Source organism: Amblyomma americanum, chromosome 9 (genome assembly GCF_052857255.1).
Source record: "Amblyomma americanum isolate KBUSLIRL-KWMA chromosome 9, ASM5285725v1, whole genome shotgun sequence".
Lineage (NCBI taxonomy): Eukaryota > Metazoa > Arthropoda > Arachnida > Ixodida > Ixodidae > Amblyomma > Amblyomma americanum.
Genome location: NC_135505.1, coordinates 81,238,637 through 81,256,989, shown reverse-complemented (window position 1 = coordinate 81,256,989; position 18,353 = coordinate 81,238,637). Strand labels below are relative to the sequence as shown.

The following is an 18,353-nucleotide window of genomic DNA, read 5'->3' as shown; positions in this document are numbered from 1 at the left end:
ATTCTTAAAAAGGTCTGGCGGGCAGCCACAAAAAATTTTTTTGTTGATGCCAGACGTATGCGGCAATCATTTTCCAAGCAATACTCCTTATTAGGCGCAAGCATTAGTGATGGTTGTTATTTCTTGCAGTTTACGAAAAAAATCAAGAAGCTGCTGCGAAGCTCCATTAAATATATACACAAAACCCTACAGAGGATGTTTGCCACATTTCAATGAGCGCGAAAGCACGCATTTGTTCTACTTAAAAGACGGCGATCTGCGGCCTGTGCCTCCAGCCGGGGCAGACGTAAGTTGATGAAGGCGGCGCTCTGCACTGTACAGCGCGAGAGTGTGGTGCAGTTTAACACGGGGCTTGTTCACCTGCGGCGATAGACCAGTTTTTTTTTTCCGACATGGTATTTTTTCCAACATGCTTTTTACTGTGCGTTGTAGTTTCAGCACAGAAAGGGGATATATACAGATAATTTACAAACCAAGCAACTAGCGACTGCACTGCACTGTAGCTTGGAAGAAAACAACAAAGCTAAAAGGGCTGCAAATATATACGCCGCATCAACAGCGGAAACAAGCGTTGCAGAAAGTGCCTTTCATCATAAATGCCATTTAGCGGCTTTTGAAGGTGATCTGTTCATGCCGTGGCGGGTTCGAGTACCAGCCATAGATATTGATCTGATTACTTTTTATGCCTCTTTTTTTCTATGCTGCCAAAGTGCACATACAAGATACGAGTTTGCTAGGTTCTCAACCTCCGGGGGTGCTATCACACAAAAAAATATCAGCAGACGCTTCAAACTTGACCGGTGCTGTTTACTGTTGTACTGAATTGAATTCCTTGCATAACTTGTGTGTTGAAACGGAATGTGGGAAATTCTACACCGATTTTCTATGCAGTTACTTTCGGGTTAGCAAAGCCAAAATAACTTTCTCCTGGCAGCATGAACGCCAGTTTCGCAGGATGTAACTAAATATTTTCTGCGTTCCCTATTATTACTGAAAAAAGGATATGAGCCATTTCCTTGCCACAGCCATTTTTGGTAGGCCGATTTCTTGGCACAGTCACCTGTTCTAGCCTTTCAAATGTATCGACCACATGGAGCTTCAGTACTGCATGGTGAAATATAAGTGCAAGGGTCGAGACACAGAGATGTAAACAGCAAGAATAGGGCTCTCGTGTCATCTCGCAAGTGCAAAGTGTAGGGCTAGTTGGCACGGCTTAACTAAAAAAACAGTGCTATGAACACTACGAATCACGAAGGGAGTAGCGCCTGCGTCTCTCTCTGCGCCATTTGTCTTGTTCCTAGCGCTGTTCTTTTCGGTATCTAATCTGAATTTCTGAATTACTGTTGATCGGCCTACACTCGGCTATGTCACCTCAGTAACCGCATTTAATCCGACATTCCCAGTGATTAAAAGAACTTTCTGAGAATTATTAGTCTGGTTGACCCCTCTTTTAATGAAATATACCTCTCGCCTGTGCCCAGCTTTCACGCGTACATGTTAAGGAATACGAAGAATGGAAAAGAAGAAAGCTTCACCTGGTGACGTTGTCTGCACTCCGTACGAACCGTCTGTAGTAAGGCGTTGAGAAGTATCGGTAGAAGGGAAACTTCGTCGTCAATATATTCAGCATTGAGAAGAAGTCGTCGATTGCTTCCATCAGGGAAGCTCCTTCAGAGCGTGGATTCAGGTCGCTTTCCAGTACGCCCATTCTCTTATTCATTGTAACGAACACAATCGCTGTAAAAGAAGAAAAAACACGAAAAAATGTGATTACACTGAAGGGGTTCTCATAAACCAGCACGGTCATCATCAGCCATTGTATTAAAGCAACGGCCTTGATTTGCGCTGGTTCACGTGCCTGCACATAGACTAATCTGGGCACTGTTCTAAGTTCCGGGCACTACGCAGAATCTGGTGGCGAAGGCTCCGAGTTTGCGATAACCGCGGCGGACTTCTCTAAACATCGAGCTCAGAGATAAAATTTCGGATGCTAATTATTGCCCTAGTTTCAATATGTATGTTACATTTTGGCGGGAGATTAGAAATTCGGCCGAACCGGCACAAGTTTTGAGAACTCGTTTAATTGCTTGTTTTACCTGCAAATTCACTGTATGACAGCTAAGGCAAGGAGGGTATTACTTACGTGAACTACGAAGTCCCAAAATGACGCGAAGAATGCACGTGTTCACATGTGATGCCTGTTTCAATAGCGATTGCATGAAGCTGAATTTATTGTTTGCAGCCGAGTTTTGAAACATACTTAAGTGAATTTGAAAGCGATGTGGTGGGGAGCTCGATTTTCCTGATCTCTAGCTTGGAAAACCATGCCATTCCCGTAATTCTCAAGGTCGCCTGTGTAATTCTCTGAGGGCATGAGCTTGTAATTGTTTGTTCTACTCTGTTTTAATGACTGACAGGAGACCGCTCTAAGGATCCTGTAACAAAGCACACCGTTTGCAACATTACGTTGCAGAAATATTTATTTACAGAAGTCAGTGCCAAAGCGCAGTAGTTCAGCGTGCAGAATTATTTTGCCTATTCCTGCCCTTATTACACCCTACCTTCGTTTTGTTTGTGTTACGTAATGTTGAAAAGGTAGAAACTTAAGTCAGAAGCGGAGGCGGAATAATAATTCAGAAAAATGAGATGGTCAGTTCCTCAGGAAGCAAAAAGCAATACATTATGCGTCTACTTCAATGACTAGAGGTGTGCGAATGTTCGAAACTTTCGAATATCCCATCGAATATCCTCCTATTCGATTCGCTGTACAAATCAAATAGTTAACATTTGAAATTATAGAAACGAATCTGAAACGATCTTAAATTTTCGAATAATTCTAGAATAACATATGAGAAATTTGAATAGGGCATGCCGGTGTTTCCTTGGACGGCTCTTTAACTCCGATGTCACACATCATGATACCGCGATCAGTCTGCGCGTTCAGACCCGCAACGCGGTCCATTCGTGTGTTGGCGTACATGATTTTCAAACATATGGCCTCCAAGACAGGGTGACGAGGAACGATTTAGCAAAGTTCAACAAATTCTGCACGCGTGCTTAATATCGGCCGCGAAGACTGATAACCTTCGGTTCTTTCGTCAAGTAAATCGTGGCTGTAGTTTGATCGCCATCTTTGTAAGTAGCGAAGCGAAGCGTAATTTTCTGATGGGTATGTCATGACGGTCATCGAGTTAATAAACTGACATCGTGTTGCGTGACAGCTACATTACTGCATCTTTCGACAGCTACAGCTTTAAATCCATGAATTAGAGCGTCATTGCTAACGGTGCTAACAATTCATTGCTTCGCATGATTATTCATTTTGCACGAATATTAGCACACAGTTAGCGAATAATCATACAAATATTGGATTCGTACTCGATTATGTTTCCAATTATACTTTTGGTATTCGATTTGGTACCGAAGCAAGAAAATTCGTATTGATTCGATTTCAGAAAAGTACCATTCCCACACAACTACAATTGAGGAATCGTAATAATAGCAGCTTCATCATTGGCCACACTGTATTTGATTGACTCAACACAGCGAAACGCCTTAAGCAGATCATGGTTTCTAAAGCCTAAATTGCATGAACCCGACATGAGCGGCCTGAAGCAGTGGTTACTCTGAACAAGGTCATTCAAAGTCGACTACCACGAGTTAACACGAACTCGGTACTGGGAATTAGACCACTCATGGCTAGGCCTCAGAAACAAGAAAAAGGCCATTACCTTATTTACTCGATTTGAGCGAGCGCTTTTCTTTTTCGGAATAACTCATCTAAAAATAACATGTACGTTATCGGTGAGTTCGTGAATATCAGCTGGTGAGGATCAGGTAAAAGCAGATCCGTTGAATGGTGGATCGGAGAAACTGCAAGAAATAGCTGCCCTGTATGCACAACGCCTTATGAACTCGAGCGTACCAGAAGCTCGGAAGAGCGATAATATTATCTTAATTCATAAGAACGGAAACGTCAAAGCCTTGGGAATTTACAGGACGATCAGCTTACCGTCAACTGGCTGCAAGGTATTTACTCGGTTAATCACTAATTGATTCAGGACAAAGGTTGACTTCAACCAATCAAATGATCAGTCAGGCTTCCGTAAAGGATCAATCAAACGATAAATTAATCAGGTGATATCAATCAGGCAATAGAGAAATGCGCAGAACATAACCAACCCCTCTACGTAGATGTCTTCCATAACGAGAAAGCGTTTGACTCAGTGGAATTCTCTGCAGTTATTTAGGCTTAGTGGAATTGGGGTGTAGGCTTGGAAATTTACAGACCGATCAGCTTACCGTCCTGTGGATGCAAGGAATTTACTCAGTAAATCACTAATTGAATCAGGACAACCGTTGACTTCAACCAATCAAATGATCAGTTGTTTATGGAGACCTCCTCGTAACATTGGGTCTGAGGTGCGGGATAACGTCACCACCTAGAACGGTCGTCACCTTGCTACCATCGCGATGACTACCAAAGCAGCTCCATACACGCCAACAGCACCGGCTGTCGTTGTGGGCCAACACAGAGAACAGGGCACCTTCTGCGGCACCGACGACGTGGATATCGAGGACTGGCTCTCGCTTTATGAGCGTGTCAGCAAGCATAACAGGTGGGACGCTAAGCTTATGCTTGCGGATGTCATATTTTACCTTGCGGGAACCGCACGCATATGGTTCGAAAAGCACAAAGAACACCTTACATCCTGGGACATATGCAAACAGAAGCTCTGAGACTTGTTTGGGAGGACTGTTCGATGGCAGCTCGCCGCTAAGAAGGAACTTTCAGCTCGTGCCCAAACGTCTTTGAAATATTACCTTTCCTATATTGAGGATATCTTGGCCCCGTGCCGAAAAGTTGATCAAGAAATATGGGGAAGATAAGGAGGGGGGGGGGGGGGACACATATTAAAAAACATTGCTGACGACGCCTTCAGCCTTCTCCCCTGTAAGGACTGCTCCACAGCTGATTCCGTCCTACAGATGTGACGGCAATTTGAACATGCCAAACACCGGAGAATTGCACCCCGTTTTGACCTTTCACCAAACACAGCTGCCAGCTCCTCGTGCGAGGATGTACTGACCTTACGCCAGCCTTCTAACACCGTCATAATGACTCGTATCGTGCGCCGTGAACTAGTGGCCGTGAACTAGTTTGTTTCGCTTTCCTGAGCTAACGCGCGAGGCTTGAATGAAGGCGGGTGTTCATTCTTTACTATAAATTGTGGTAAGCACGAAGACCTTGCTGTTATTGGCCACACATTAGCCACTCAACCGAATACACTTGCGCGCTGTTTAGCACGCGCGCCTCTGCGCGTTTCCCCCACTTACATTCACGTGGTTCGTCCAGCGCCCAGATACTGCGTGCTGGCCGCGTGCCGCTCGCTGTTTTTTTCAGGAAGCGTAAAAAATCTGGCGCCCGCTACAATCGAATCGAGTAAGCACAGTAAGTTCTAATTTCGAGGTGTTCTGACGAAGCCCATCGTGCTCTTGGGCTCACTCGCTCCATCTCGAGGTTCATTCAGCTCACCCGCTGGAACTCAAGTGTGCCGGGGACACAACTTATCTATATATTTGCAACACAACATTTGTTTAGTTCTGTGCTCGTTGACACCTTACCTTTTGTAATTAGGCTGTTGGTATTAGGCTTTGTTCAAGCGTTGTGTTTGCTGCAGCTCCGTTTCAAGCAGCTTTTTTTTTTTTTTGCAGAGCCTGCCGTACGGCTCATGTCGCCACTCTGTGGACAATCAGATGTGCTACCTATTCCAGGTAAGCTTTGTCAACTTCCTTCATCACACAGGGTGGAGCCGCTTGTCGCTCAACCCTCTCGAACCTACGGTAGTACAGCTGTTGTCTGGTTTGTCCGATTTGTCCGATTAATAGCAAGTAATATTCGATGCCAATCTGCTGCACGTGAACGGTATTTCGACACTTATGTGGGGTGCTCCCAGGACAGAAGTCGACCAGTCTGATCGCACTTGACATCAACTGAACAGTAAAAACGTTAAGGGCGGAAAGAAACCACCATATATACTTGCAGGTGAACTTCAAACATAAGCGGAGATATAAGCAGGGAATGTAGTTTTACATTTGCTTGTAGTACCGTACCCTAGAGTTTACTAGAATCATTCGTTACCTAAAGATTTAAGATACCAGAGAAGCTACATTTCGGAAGTTTCTCCGATAGTTTCTATTGGAATCTTCAACGAAATCCAAAAAAGCAATAGGGAAAGAGAGTGCTTCACTCACACTCAAACGCCCATCTTCGCATAATGGTGTGGCAGTCTTTCACTTCCCCAGCGCTGTCCCGCGAAGAGGCGATGAGGCGAACGACGTCATCCGCAATGTGCGCCAGGTTCTCGCTATAGGCGTGGATTGTACGGGGGTCTGAGACGCCGCCGTGGACCTGGGTCCGTAGGTTGTTGCCACTCTTTGCCTTGGCTATTATTAAGGCGAGAAATCGGACAGTTATTAAGGCGTGAAATGGGGAAAATACGTTTGCGGGTGCATTGCTTCAATTAGACAATGCTTAACAGTTCTGATTAAAGTTCTTTTTTTTACCCTGTGCCCTCATCTTGGATTAATATTGCTTGCTACCGCACTATTCTTAGTACTTCATGAGATGAATAGGAACAGAACGACTGAAAAAACTTCATTCTCTGAGTATGTCAAGCCAGAAGATCTCACTTCAAATTTTTTTAAAATGGCGCTTCGTGTGGTACAAACTGTCTGAAGTACAAATTTCTTAATGATGCCACCACACAACGACCTTCAAACCCTACTGATACGCTCCTAAAGCATGCGGAGGGATTATGTCGTCACAAACGAGCTTCTGTACACAAGCTCTTGCGTCACGCAGCAGCGAGCAGACCAGCCCTGGAGAAGCAGCAAAATGCTTCCTTGTCGCTCACGTACTTACTGCTTCGCAACCTTTTAGAGACCTGGAATAAATTTGCTTAACATTAACTACGAAGACAAAAAGCCAATGTGTGTGACGTCATCAGTCTACCACGTACGCAATGTAAACACATGGAAATTGCGCCGTGTGTCAAGAAAACCGCTTACGTCGCATAGACGACTGTGTCAGGCAATACTGGACTTCTGATCCTCTTGACGGTATGTCCACGAAGCTTGCAATTATGCATTTCTTTGATTTACTTCTGCATGTCTAAGATTAGAGCACGAGAGTTTTGTTCTACGCCAGTTTTTGATTAAGGAAATTTCCGAAAACACCGCTCTCCAACACGTTGCCCTCGATTAACTAGAAATGTACAAGCTTTCGCCATCGAGACGCGACCAAATTGCGTTAATACTGAGAAAACTGTAAAATTCCGCGCTTTCTCTTCTCAAACCGGCTATACACATACCATAGCTGCACTCAAACAATGAAATAGATACAGGTGGCATCTGCTTGCCGCTAAATCTGTATCTTGGAGAGGTTTCAAAAATTAACCAGATCAAGTTTAGCACAACTAAGTGCAGCAAGAACTTAGATTGTGACTAGGGCTAGAAAAAGAGCAGCTGCAGAAAAAATTCTTAGAATGCTCAAAAGTGTTGATGTACAAAACACTTCGCTAATATGGAACAGACGATATTCAGGGCGGTGCGTTGCTGCAGCACCGTCAGACCTACGCAAAACACATTGAAATGTCAGCACGAGGCTCACGACACATAGATCTATACACGATGAAAGTGGTGAAACAGCGCAACCTTTTCACAAATAAAAAACAAGCGTTTCAGCTTAATCTCTAAAAAATGGTAAGATATAATTGCGTTTTTTCTCGGCAATCTGATAGCACATGCAGCTACCCATGCCTCTACTGGAAGTGACGTCTGGTAACGTCATTCCTTTCAAACCAGAAGAAATCCTTCTGTCTAGTGATGTCAGCTCCCTCCAGCCAAGAAGCGAAATCAGCTTCGGACGACACATTGCTTTGCCGTTGAGGCTTCTAATGTTGTGGCATTAAAATATATATAGAAGTAAGGAGCTCTTAAAAGTCCTCCGGGTACGCACGAGTGGAGCAGGCCGTCGTTGGCAAATAACTCGGGCGTTCGACTGAGGTGGTAGAGCTTGAGTGGCAGCGAACCCACGTGATGTGGCATCCGCCCTTCCTCCCGGTACAGAGTGCGGATGTCGTCGGCGCTGAAGAGATGCACCAGAACCCTTCGGCCAGGAAGCTGCTCCGCCACGATGGGGCCCAGCCGGCGTCGCATGTCCCAGGCCGCCTGGCTGCTGTCGCGAATGTTGTACCTACCTGCGTGGAAAGTTGTCGTACGGTTTAACGGTGATCACTCGAAATCGGCAAACGCATTTTAGGCGAGCCCAGAACGTGGCCTGGGCGCATCTACCATTCATCTAATAATCCTTTTGGTTAAGTGGAGAGATAAAGGGCATGCCTTCGCCCAGTGGTGGGCGAAGCCAGGTAAGGGCTGATGATGATACGTGCGAGAGATTTCTCAGCCTGAGCCCTCGATGACATGCACCTTGCCCGAAAGTAAAGCAAGATGAGCTTTATATACAGTTGATATAAATAGAATACAATTGCAGTGTAGCATTATTACGTTCTGAAAAAAAGATAAATCATAGCGAAATGTTTAAGCTTTTGCTTTTGTCTTTTCTTCATTACACATGTAGTAGTTGCTGGTGCGACTCCAGGCTGTCAAAGTATTTTAAAAATTTTTTATGTACGTTCAAGAAGCCATGCCAAGCAAATACCAACGAGGTGATACGAGTTCACCATGCTGCGTCCCACTTATAGGTGAAATGCAATCGTAACAATTTATTTTGTCAATCGCACTCAGTGTCCGTGAACCTACTACGTAAAAACAAAATTTTCATTTTTTTGTTTGCCCGGAAAATAGAAATCTGCTCCCCTAACCAAGTAAGCGTAACATCGTAATACTAAGAGAAAAGTATACTAGCATGTAACAACTGTTATAGTCTCCATGTACCATAGGGAAAACAAGTATATAGTTAGCTCTTTTTCTGTATAGTATTTCAGTCAACGCATGATAACTATCACTCTGATATGCTTCATGAGGAAGCATGCAGTAGTTTCTTTCGCTTTCTCATATTTCTCTTACCTGTGCACACGGTTATGCGTACGTAGTACATTTTCTGACACTTTCATGTTTAGGTGGCTGCTACATGAGGAAAGTTTACGATGGCAATCTGCCATGCCTACAAATTCCAGGACGACAATATCAGTGCGCTTATCTTGCTTTGACGGCTCAGTCTGATTGTTTGACAGCTCACAGAGGAAGTGTGTACGTGAATTGACCGAAGCTGTCTCACCCGAGAGTTCTCTCCGGCACTTTTCTGCAATCAGAGTGACTCTGGTGTGGGCTTGACGCAAATTTATCGTTATAACCCTCCAAGTCAAGGTTATAGTTAGTTCCCCTAGACCGCAGCCATCCGCCGCCCTGTTTGCGGCGCGTATTAGGAGAGGCAAGCACGGGACGCCCCACTGACAGTGCACTGCCGATGAAGGGAAACTTGGTGCAAACGTCGGTTAATGTCTCTAGATGTTTCCAAAACAGGTTTGATTTTATTGCATCGTCGGCAGATGCATACTCCTCCTAAATACGATATTTTTGGTTCGGAAGTGTCGCCCATCTCTTCCTGTAAGTACTTGCGTAGTAATGGAACGCTAAACCTAACATGGTCATCTCATATCATGAACATCGCTAACGAGGCTTATGATACTCTTGGTTTCATACGGCGCAATCTACAATTTGCCGCCGCACCCATCAAATCATTTAACATGCATAACTTTTGTCCGCCCTATACTAGAATTCCCGTCATCAATATAGGATCCTCACCGGTCTAAACTCTCTTCAACCTTGAAAAAATACAAAATCGTCCTCCGTCCGCGGCGGCTGCGTTTTTATGGAGGAAAAACGCTTAGGCGCCCGTGTGCTGTGCGATGTCAGTACACGTTAAAGATCCCCAGGTGGTCGAAATTATTCCGGAGCCCTCCATTACGGCACCACTCTCTTCCTTTCTCCTTTCACTCCCTCCTTTACCCTTCCGTCACTGCGCGGTTCAGGTGCCCAACGATATATGAGACAGATACTGCGCCATTTCCTTCCCCCCCCCCAAAAAAAACAACCAAAAACCAACATCTTGTCCAATTTGGATGGCAGAAAGGGAAGGCCTGGAGAGCTCTGCAATGCTGAGTAATACCTTCGCCGACGACTGCAAAACCAAAACACTTGGAGCGCCCTTAAAAAGCGACTGCTGAAAAAAGAACCGTTTCGAAAAAAATTTACAAAATGACAGGGCGGTTGTCACTGCTAACAATTAACAGCGACAGCTTTTAGCGTCTACAGATACGGTACGTTGAGCTAGAGAACATGAAGCATCATTATATTGTCCCGTGCTGCGCATGGGCTCTGAGGAATAAAGAAGACGTGCGGCGGCTGGAAGTAGAAGAGGAAGTCAAGGATCCTGCCGCCGGCGCACCAGGCTCCTCTCGACCTGCCTTGTAAATATTATTTGTAAATAGAACCTGTAACAGTGTGGTGGAGGTGCGGGGTCAGTTGCCGCGATCACTGACAACGTGTCTCGTCCAACTAGACGCCGCGATCTGAGCGACTCTCAATTCCTAGCCATGGTCAACAAATCCCTACCCACTAGCGACCGCCAGGTACTGGTGGCCGTTCTTATGAAGCATGCGGACGTGTTTGACTTTGCTCGCGACCAACCACCGCCGATTCCAGCTTCCCGTACCCATCACATGATCAATACTGGATCTGCACAGCCGATTCGCCAGAAGCCATACCGCGTCTCGCCTTCCGAACGTCAGATAATCGATGAACAAGTCCGTGACATGTTGCACCGCGGCATCATTCAGGAATCTTCAAGCCCGTGGGCTGCTCCAGTGATCCTTGTCAAAAAGAAAGATGGCACTTGGCGATTTTGTGTCGACTACCGCCGGCTGAACACTGTCACAAAGAAGGATGTTTACCCGCTCCCGCGCGTTGATGATGCCATTGACTGCCTCCACTCAGCCTCCTACTTTTCCTCGGTGGATCTACGGTCCGGGTACTGGCAGATCCCGATGCACCCGCAAGACAAAGAGAAGACAGCATTCGTGACACCTGACGGGTTGTATGAATTTAATGTTATGCCTTTTGGCCTTTGCAACGCTCCTGCCACTTTTGAACGATTTATGGATACGCTTTTACGTGGCCTGAAGTGGCAAGTTTGCATGTGTTATCTGGACGATGTTGTTATTTTTGGTAGGACCTTCGCCGAACATAACAGCCGCTTAGCCATTGTCCTAGACTGCATAGAGAGCGGGCCTCGTGCTGAACTCGAAGAAGTGTCGCTTCGGTGAACGCCAAATTACTGTGCTTGGTCATCTCGTTGACAAGGATGGCCTCAGACCCAACCCGCAGAAGGTTGAAGCTGTAAGCAGTGTCAAAGAACCCAAATCAGTGAAAGAGCTCAGGAGTTTCCTAGGACTTTGCTCATATTTTCGGCGTTTCCTTCCCAAGTTCTCTGATTTAGCCTACCCGCTTACAAGTCTCCTGCAGAAAGACACCCCTTTCCACTGGACTCCCGAATGCGACTCCGCGTTTCGGCAGCTCAAGTTTCTCCTCACCTCGCGGCCAATATTGTGTCATTTCTGCCCGACAGCACCGACTGAACTCCACACTGACGCCACCGGCATCGGCGTGGGTGCTGTGCTTAACCAACGCCATGAGGGCAATCAACACGTTGTCGCTTATGCAAGTCGCACCCTCAGCAAGTCGGAACGCAATTACACTGTAACAGAGCAAGAGTGTCTCGCCGTTGTTTTCGGCGTACAACGGTTTCGTTCGTACCTTTATGGACGTGCTTTTACAGTCGTCACAGACCATCACTCTCTGTGCTGGCTGGTCAATCTACGCGACCCCTGCGGTCGGTTGGCCCGCTGGGCGTTACGCCTCCAAGAGTTTAACTTCAAAGTGTCTTACAAAAGTGGCCGCCAACACGCCGACGCAGATTGCCTCTCGCGGCTGCCGCTCACGGTTGCTACTTCCGATGATGACAACTTCGATGACTATCTCGCTGCCGTTTCCCAAGAGTTTCCAGATCTTGGCACTTTCCAGATGGAACAACGCAAGGATCAGCACTTGGCGCCGCTTTTTGCCGAAGCCCGTGACCCGACATCCGCAAGCCCTTTCTGCGTTCGCGACGGTTTACTCTACAGAACGAATTACTCGCCTGGAGGTGCGCGCTTTCTCCTCGTCGTTCCGGCTACTCTGTACTCCTCTGTTCTGCAGGCAATGCACGATGACGTCACGGCTGGGCACTTGGGGTTTGCCAGGACCCTTAACCGCATCAAGGAACGTTTTTACTGGCCAAAAATGCGTCACATGGTTCAGCGCTACGTGGCCACCTGCCTGCAGTGTCAGCGGTTCAAGCTTCCCACGACTTCTCCGCCTGGACGCCTGCATCCTTTGCCACCTCCAAGCACGCCATATGAACAAGTTGGACTCGATCTGCTCGGTCCGTTTCCCCGCTCGTCCAACGGTAACCGCTGGATTATAGTGTGCGTTGATCACCACACCCGTTACTGTGAGACCGCCGCTCTACCTTGCGCCACCGCTGCTGAGGTCTCGCTCTTCTTTCTTCGTGCTGTCATCCTCCGGCATGGACCTCCTCGAGTTGTTATCAGTGACCGCGGTCGCCAGTTTACGGCAGACGTTGTGGAAGAGCTTCTGCGTCTTAGTTCATGCCATTTTCGCCACTCGACGCCGTACCACCCACAGACTAATGGACTGGTTGAACATACCAATCGGACACTCACGACCATGCTGGCCATGTATGTCGATTCCCGCCATAAGAACTGGGACGACGTGCTTCCCTTTATTACATACGCCTATAACACGTCGAGGCATGAAATAACTGGTTACAGCCCATTCTTCCTTCTTTATGCCCGTCCGCCTCGAAGCTCCCTCGACAGCATCTTACCTTTCTCTCTCGACACCGAGCCTTCTATTGCCAACACTCTATGTCGCGCTGAAGAAGCCCGTCGGATTGCCCGGATACGCACCTTGGCATCACAGCATCGCTCTAAGCAGCGTTATGACCGCCGGCGCAAGGATGTCTCCTACCTGCCCGGTGACGTTGTATGGTTTTGGACGCCCCTACGCAAGCGTGGCTTATCAGAAAAGCTGCTATCCCACTACACAGGCCCGTTCATCGTTGTTGCTCGCCTCAATGACCTCAACTATGTCATCTCTCCCCAATCAACGCAAGGACGCCGCTCAAGGACAACCCAGGTCGTGCATGTCGCACGGCTGAAGCCACTCCACTCTCGGGACCCCGATTGATTGACTGGCCCAGAGGGCTTCGTCTGCGCACGGGGAAATGTCACGTGCTGCGCATGGGCTCTGAGGAATAAAGAAGACGTGCGGCGGCTGGAAGTAGAAGAGGAAGTCAAGGATCCTGCCGCCGGCGCACCAGGCTCCTCTCGACCTGCCTTGTAAATATTATTTGTAAATAGAACCTGTAACAATATCTTTATAGTTACACAGCTCTCTTTTTTGCTTCCACGCATGCTTGTTTTCCGACTAGCTTTCCTTTTTAGTCAGCCGCTGTAGGCCCGCGGCGCAACCGATGGTCGTTTCCTGGGATGGCGCATTTCACAGCAGCTGGCGAAGACAGATCGTGCCATATTCCTCCTCTCTCAACATACCTTCCGTCCTCTTTAGAAAGTAACCACGCTTGGGATGATTTCCGTGGTAACCTCAATCCGGTTACGCATTCCTATATTCTGACCTTACCTTGTTCCTTCCACAGTAACCCTCCTCCTCGTACTTCCCAGGTAGCTAACCTAGAGGCGGTGTCCGTGACGAGCATACTCCGCTTGCGCTTTAGTCTTCTGCCATACCTTCATCCTTCTAAGGCAACCACCCTCCATTTAAGACTTTCCATGCTCTCGCCATAACCTCCTTACAAGGCAACCTTCCTCCGACAGGAGATTATTGCATTCTCGCCATCTCGTCTTCCCTCGACGGTAAACACATTCCTTCCATTATAACGCTCCTTCCCCTTCCAAGAGAAATAGCCTGCTGCTGGTTCCTTGGCAACCACCTTCCTCTCGCGCCTTCTGCTATCGCGATAACTTTTTCCTTCCTCACGAATAATCCTCGATGGTTGCCGTGGTATCCACCCTTCCGTTGCGCACCGCCACGCTCTCGCTACACGTTCTTCCTTCAACAGCATCTACTTCCTGGATAGCTATGGTGGTAACCACGCATCAGTTATGCATTTCTTTGTTCTCACTATGCCCCCACCATTCCAGGTAACCACTCTCCGAGTGGTATTCACGGCAACGCACCAGTAGTTACGCCGACGACTACGACATACCACTGTTACTGTTTCAATTACTACGACGACATTGTGAAACCCACCAACGGGGCTTTAAGGCCTCTCGCTGTAAACAGCACTGTTTGATTATTTTCTATACTTTTAAAAGTTAACACTGTTAATTGTTTCTTTTACATACGACGCCCAATTCGAAAATATAAGCTTTTTGCTCATTTCTTGCGCTACCATAAACCTGCTCCAAGGTCAGGTTACTCACCTACAATTGGGAAATAGATCCACGAGCTTCCGATAAGAGGCAGAGCTGGAATCTTCGGAATCGCATGAAATGGCTTTGCTGATGATGCGTACTCCGCTCTCAAAAGCCTGCAGGTTGTTAAGACTCGTCCGGCGCGAATATTCAGCGTACGCAGCATATTTGTGTGCTGCAGTGCGCAGCTGCTCAAGTCTAGCCACATCTCTGCTTTGCCGCCGCTCAGCGTTTCCCAGGTGACCTACGTAATACAAATGAAATATGCGACCAATGCCTTTGAAACGTCCGCGTGCTGTCGTGTGGAGTACGCCACTCGTTAGGCAGGGCAAAGATTAAAGCTGATGTTCTCTTTTTTTATATCAGACACCTACAATAGAAGTTGATGACCTGTCCTTCAGTTACATTTGAAAAGCTTTAACGTTGCACTTATTTGTGAAGCGTAATGACGAGATGAATTCCGCCATGCGTGAAATGACATACAAGGAAAATAGAAGAGATCTGCGATGAGCGAGTTCCAAACAGATGTTTTTGTCAAGCAACTAGCGCGACACATATTGAGTAAAACTGCAAACTAAAAATCGAATGCAAGACTGTACTCCAAGCGGCTCATGGATAACAAGCGGTCACCAGCTTCTTTTCGAACGCCTTTAACCTGGAAACACTTGCCAGTTTTTCGGAGTTATAGACAGAGGTTCTTTAACTGTGAAATATGTACGCCAATTTATGTAAATTATCGTAGGGGCGTTTTTTTAAACGAGTAGTGCTTTCATCAGCATCCATTGAGGCGACATTAACGGCATTTTCTTACGATTTTTCTTCGTATTAAAGATCAACTTTATGATTGTCGGCATATGTTGTAGTTTGTTCGGGAAAGAACTTAGTTTTTTTTTGTGCTGAGACAATCGAATTTAAAATAGAAACATTTGTACTACCAGATTCAGACACGGGACGTCATCACCGGAGGAGGCTCGGTGTAAGCTACCTGAATCGTATGGTGGTGTAGGCTGGGACATAAATACCCGCACGCTGTGAGACGTTTTTGGCACCACCTACGCTTCCTTGTCAAAACGTGTTAAAGTGTTTGTATTTATATTTCAGTTCTAGGTCATTTTATACCTCAGAAAGACGATGCTCCAATTAGGAGTTGGTGTTAGGCATTTTAACATGGTCATTTTCTGCTAAAGATATAATTCATTTTTTCGTCGATGTCTCTTTAAATCCTTCATAGTATATAGAGGGCGTCAGGCGCAGTCACGATTAACCACACGAGTTAGCCGTAGGATATATGCGGCTGTTTCTGGCGCTCTGCTTTACCAGCCTGGTTTTTGTGACTCCATGCGTAGTAAATGCGCTTTCCAATGTGCACATATATGTGGCGCCACTGCTATGCTGTAACTTCTGCTGTATGATCACCCCAACATGGACTCAAAGGGCATTGCAGTGGTGGCCAGAGCCACCGAAACTACCACTAGTGCACGATTATTCTAATATAATAATAATAACTTTATTTCCATCAGTGATGGAGGAGACTGCGAGTAAAAGTCGCTTTAGAGGCAAGCGACTTGACTAGAGCCTGCAGCCTCCTTTACAAGGCAAAAAGCGATTGAGCAGGAGATATACATAGCAATTGACCACATGTGAAATTTGCACAAAAGATAAACGCAAAAACACAAATTACATGAAAACCGCTCATCAATTATTTCAGAAAGATTGAGTGACAAAGTGTTGACGTAAAGCTCATACATCAGTTATATAAATATCAAGACTTGATTTCAGAAACAAATTTAAAAGTGTTGGTAGAGTGTATGATATCTTTTGTGTAGAATAATTGGCACGCGGAGTGACTACCTTCCACTGTTCCGTACATCTTGTGATGTAAGAATGTGTGTTCCTGGTGAGATTAGAAAACTCATGAAGGAACTGTAAATTCTCTTTTACCTCCCGTTTGAAAGCTTGACTTAACTTGTAATGATAAAGGATAAACACGGGTATTATATTTGCTTTCGGAAATAAGTCTGATGTGTGGGCATTGTAAGGCATGTTAAATAGTACTAGCAAAACATTTTTCTGAAGTAAATGTATCTTTTCTAGATTCGTACGTGATGCGGTACCCCACACGAGCAGACAGTAATAAAGTGTAGAGTAAAATAGGGTGTTATAAACAAGAACCTTGATTCTGTAAGGTAATATGCTGCCTGGATTATGGGCTTGTCTCCGTTCGTTCTCGCGAGAGGGAAATATTGTAACGCAAGCCTATAGTCAATAAAAAATACAATGTCGCTTTGCTGCTCGGCACTTCTATTTTTACTGGTGAATTTCAATCTGAGATTGGCAGCACGAAGAGGACAATTTTTCTGCTCTTTCAGAAGGATATTCCACAGGCAAATAGAGATCGCGAGCATTTTGTTGAAATACCATTTCCTCATCAGTCGACGACCCGTAGCAGCACTCTGCAGCAGTCTGAACTCTTCTGCTAAAATCGGCGGATTCGACCTGAAGTCTGCGTCTGCATGACGCCCTATTAAAGACAGCTTCAGCGTAGCTGATTCGCTTCCGTGGGGAGCTACCTGTGCATGAGCTGACGCCGAGAGGTGCAGACAGGCCACTTCGCGGCCGGAGCTGGTTAGCTGCGAAGCCAATGGTGGGATTGGATCGGAGTGACACTATGCTAAAACCATCTCACAAATCGCTTACTTGTACGCTCTTGTACGCTCTATATCAACTCCCTCCCAGCTCCACCGAACATTCTTCTTCCGCTGATTATCTGACTGTAACACCGCAGCGGGCTCAGTCGTGCAGAGATGTCAAAGGCTTACCAGTAGATGTGAAACAACAGCACTGGCTCACTCTTTTGCAGCGAAGGCATGCATACCAGCTGGTGTCTTATGAGGGAATAGTCGCCGTCATGTAGTAGAACCCTCCAAAAAGGCAAAGTGCACTTTTAAGTGGAGCAGTGACGGCTAACGTTTGGATGTTCGGCGATCGTCAACAATTGTGGGCAGCTGTTGCTCAGCTGTATGGAACGGTCTCGGAAAATGTCATTGCCTCTGTATGCGGGCTATACAACTGCTCAGGTTTTTTATATGTGTGGGCATGTGTAATGGACAAGGGGGGGGATATGTACTCGACATCTGGCTTCGTTCAGACTCACCTTACGATAGCCACATTTTGCCGCTCCAGGTTTCAGAAAAAGGCTAACCTGGTTGACATCGCTCCCTTCACTTAATCTTTTTTCGCCCCTCTATCTAGGTCAAAATTCTCTTCCCCTGTTCTTGTTGAAGAAAACAATACGAGGAAACTTTGCTTCAGGTAGAGAATTTTGATGTGTCAGTGTTCCGCCAAGGCAAGATGCAGTCAGAAAGAAGACACGCATATGTACGTGAGAAACACAGATAACTTGAGCGATTTCTTCCGGGCAGAGCCAAAATATATTCCTTTTAAATTAAAACGTCTCCAGCATTGGAAAAGGCATGTTTAAACTTTCAGGTAGTTTCGGTGCCAACCGTGACTTCAGTGACGAGAATACCCAAATAATCTGCGATTCGCCGATGACATTACCTTGCTAAGTCACTCAGGAGGCGAACTGGAAATCTTGATCAATGAGTTAGACAGGGAGTGCAGAATGGTTGGACTTGACATTAACATTCAGAAAACCAAAGTAATGTCCAAGAGACTAGCAAGGAAAAAGCAGTTCACAACTAGCAGCTGGAAGCGTTAAAGGAATATTCCTTAGGGCTGGTAGTGACAGCTGATCCGGATTATGAGAGGGAA

General features: G+C 46.2%; 1 pseudogene across 1 annotated transcript in view; it reads right to left on the bottom strand.

Annotated features, from left to right (window-relative positions):
• Positions 1 to 14,775, bottom strand: part of LOC144104930 (putative cytochrome P450 12a5, mitochondrial) — a 52,212-nt pseudogene extending 37,437 nt beyond the window's left edge. Inside the window, exons 1-4 of the transcript XR_013308660.1 lie at positions 14,589 to 14,775; positions 8,021 to 8,261; positions 6,256 to 6,447; positions 1,536 to 1,737 (exon numbers count right to left, since the gene is read on the bottom strand). The product of XR_013308660.1 is annotated as a putative cytochrome P450 12a5, mitochondrial (transcript). The remainder of the gene's footprint in view (positions 1 to 1,535; positions 1,738 to 6,255; positions 6,448 to 8,020; positions 8,262 to 14,588) is intronic.
• Between the last annotated feature and the right edge of the window lie 3,578 nt (positions 14,776 to 18,353).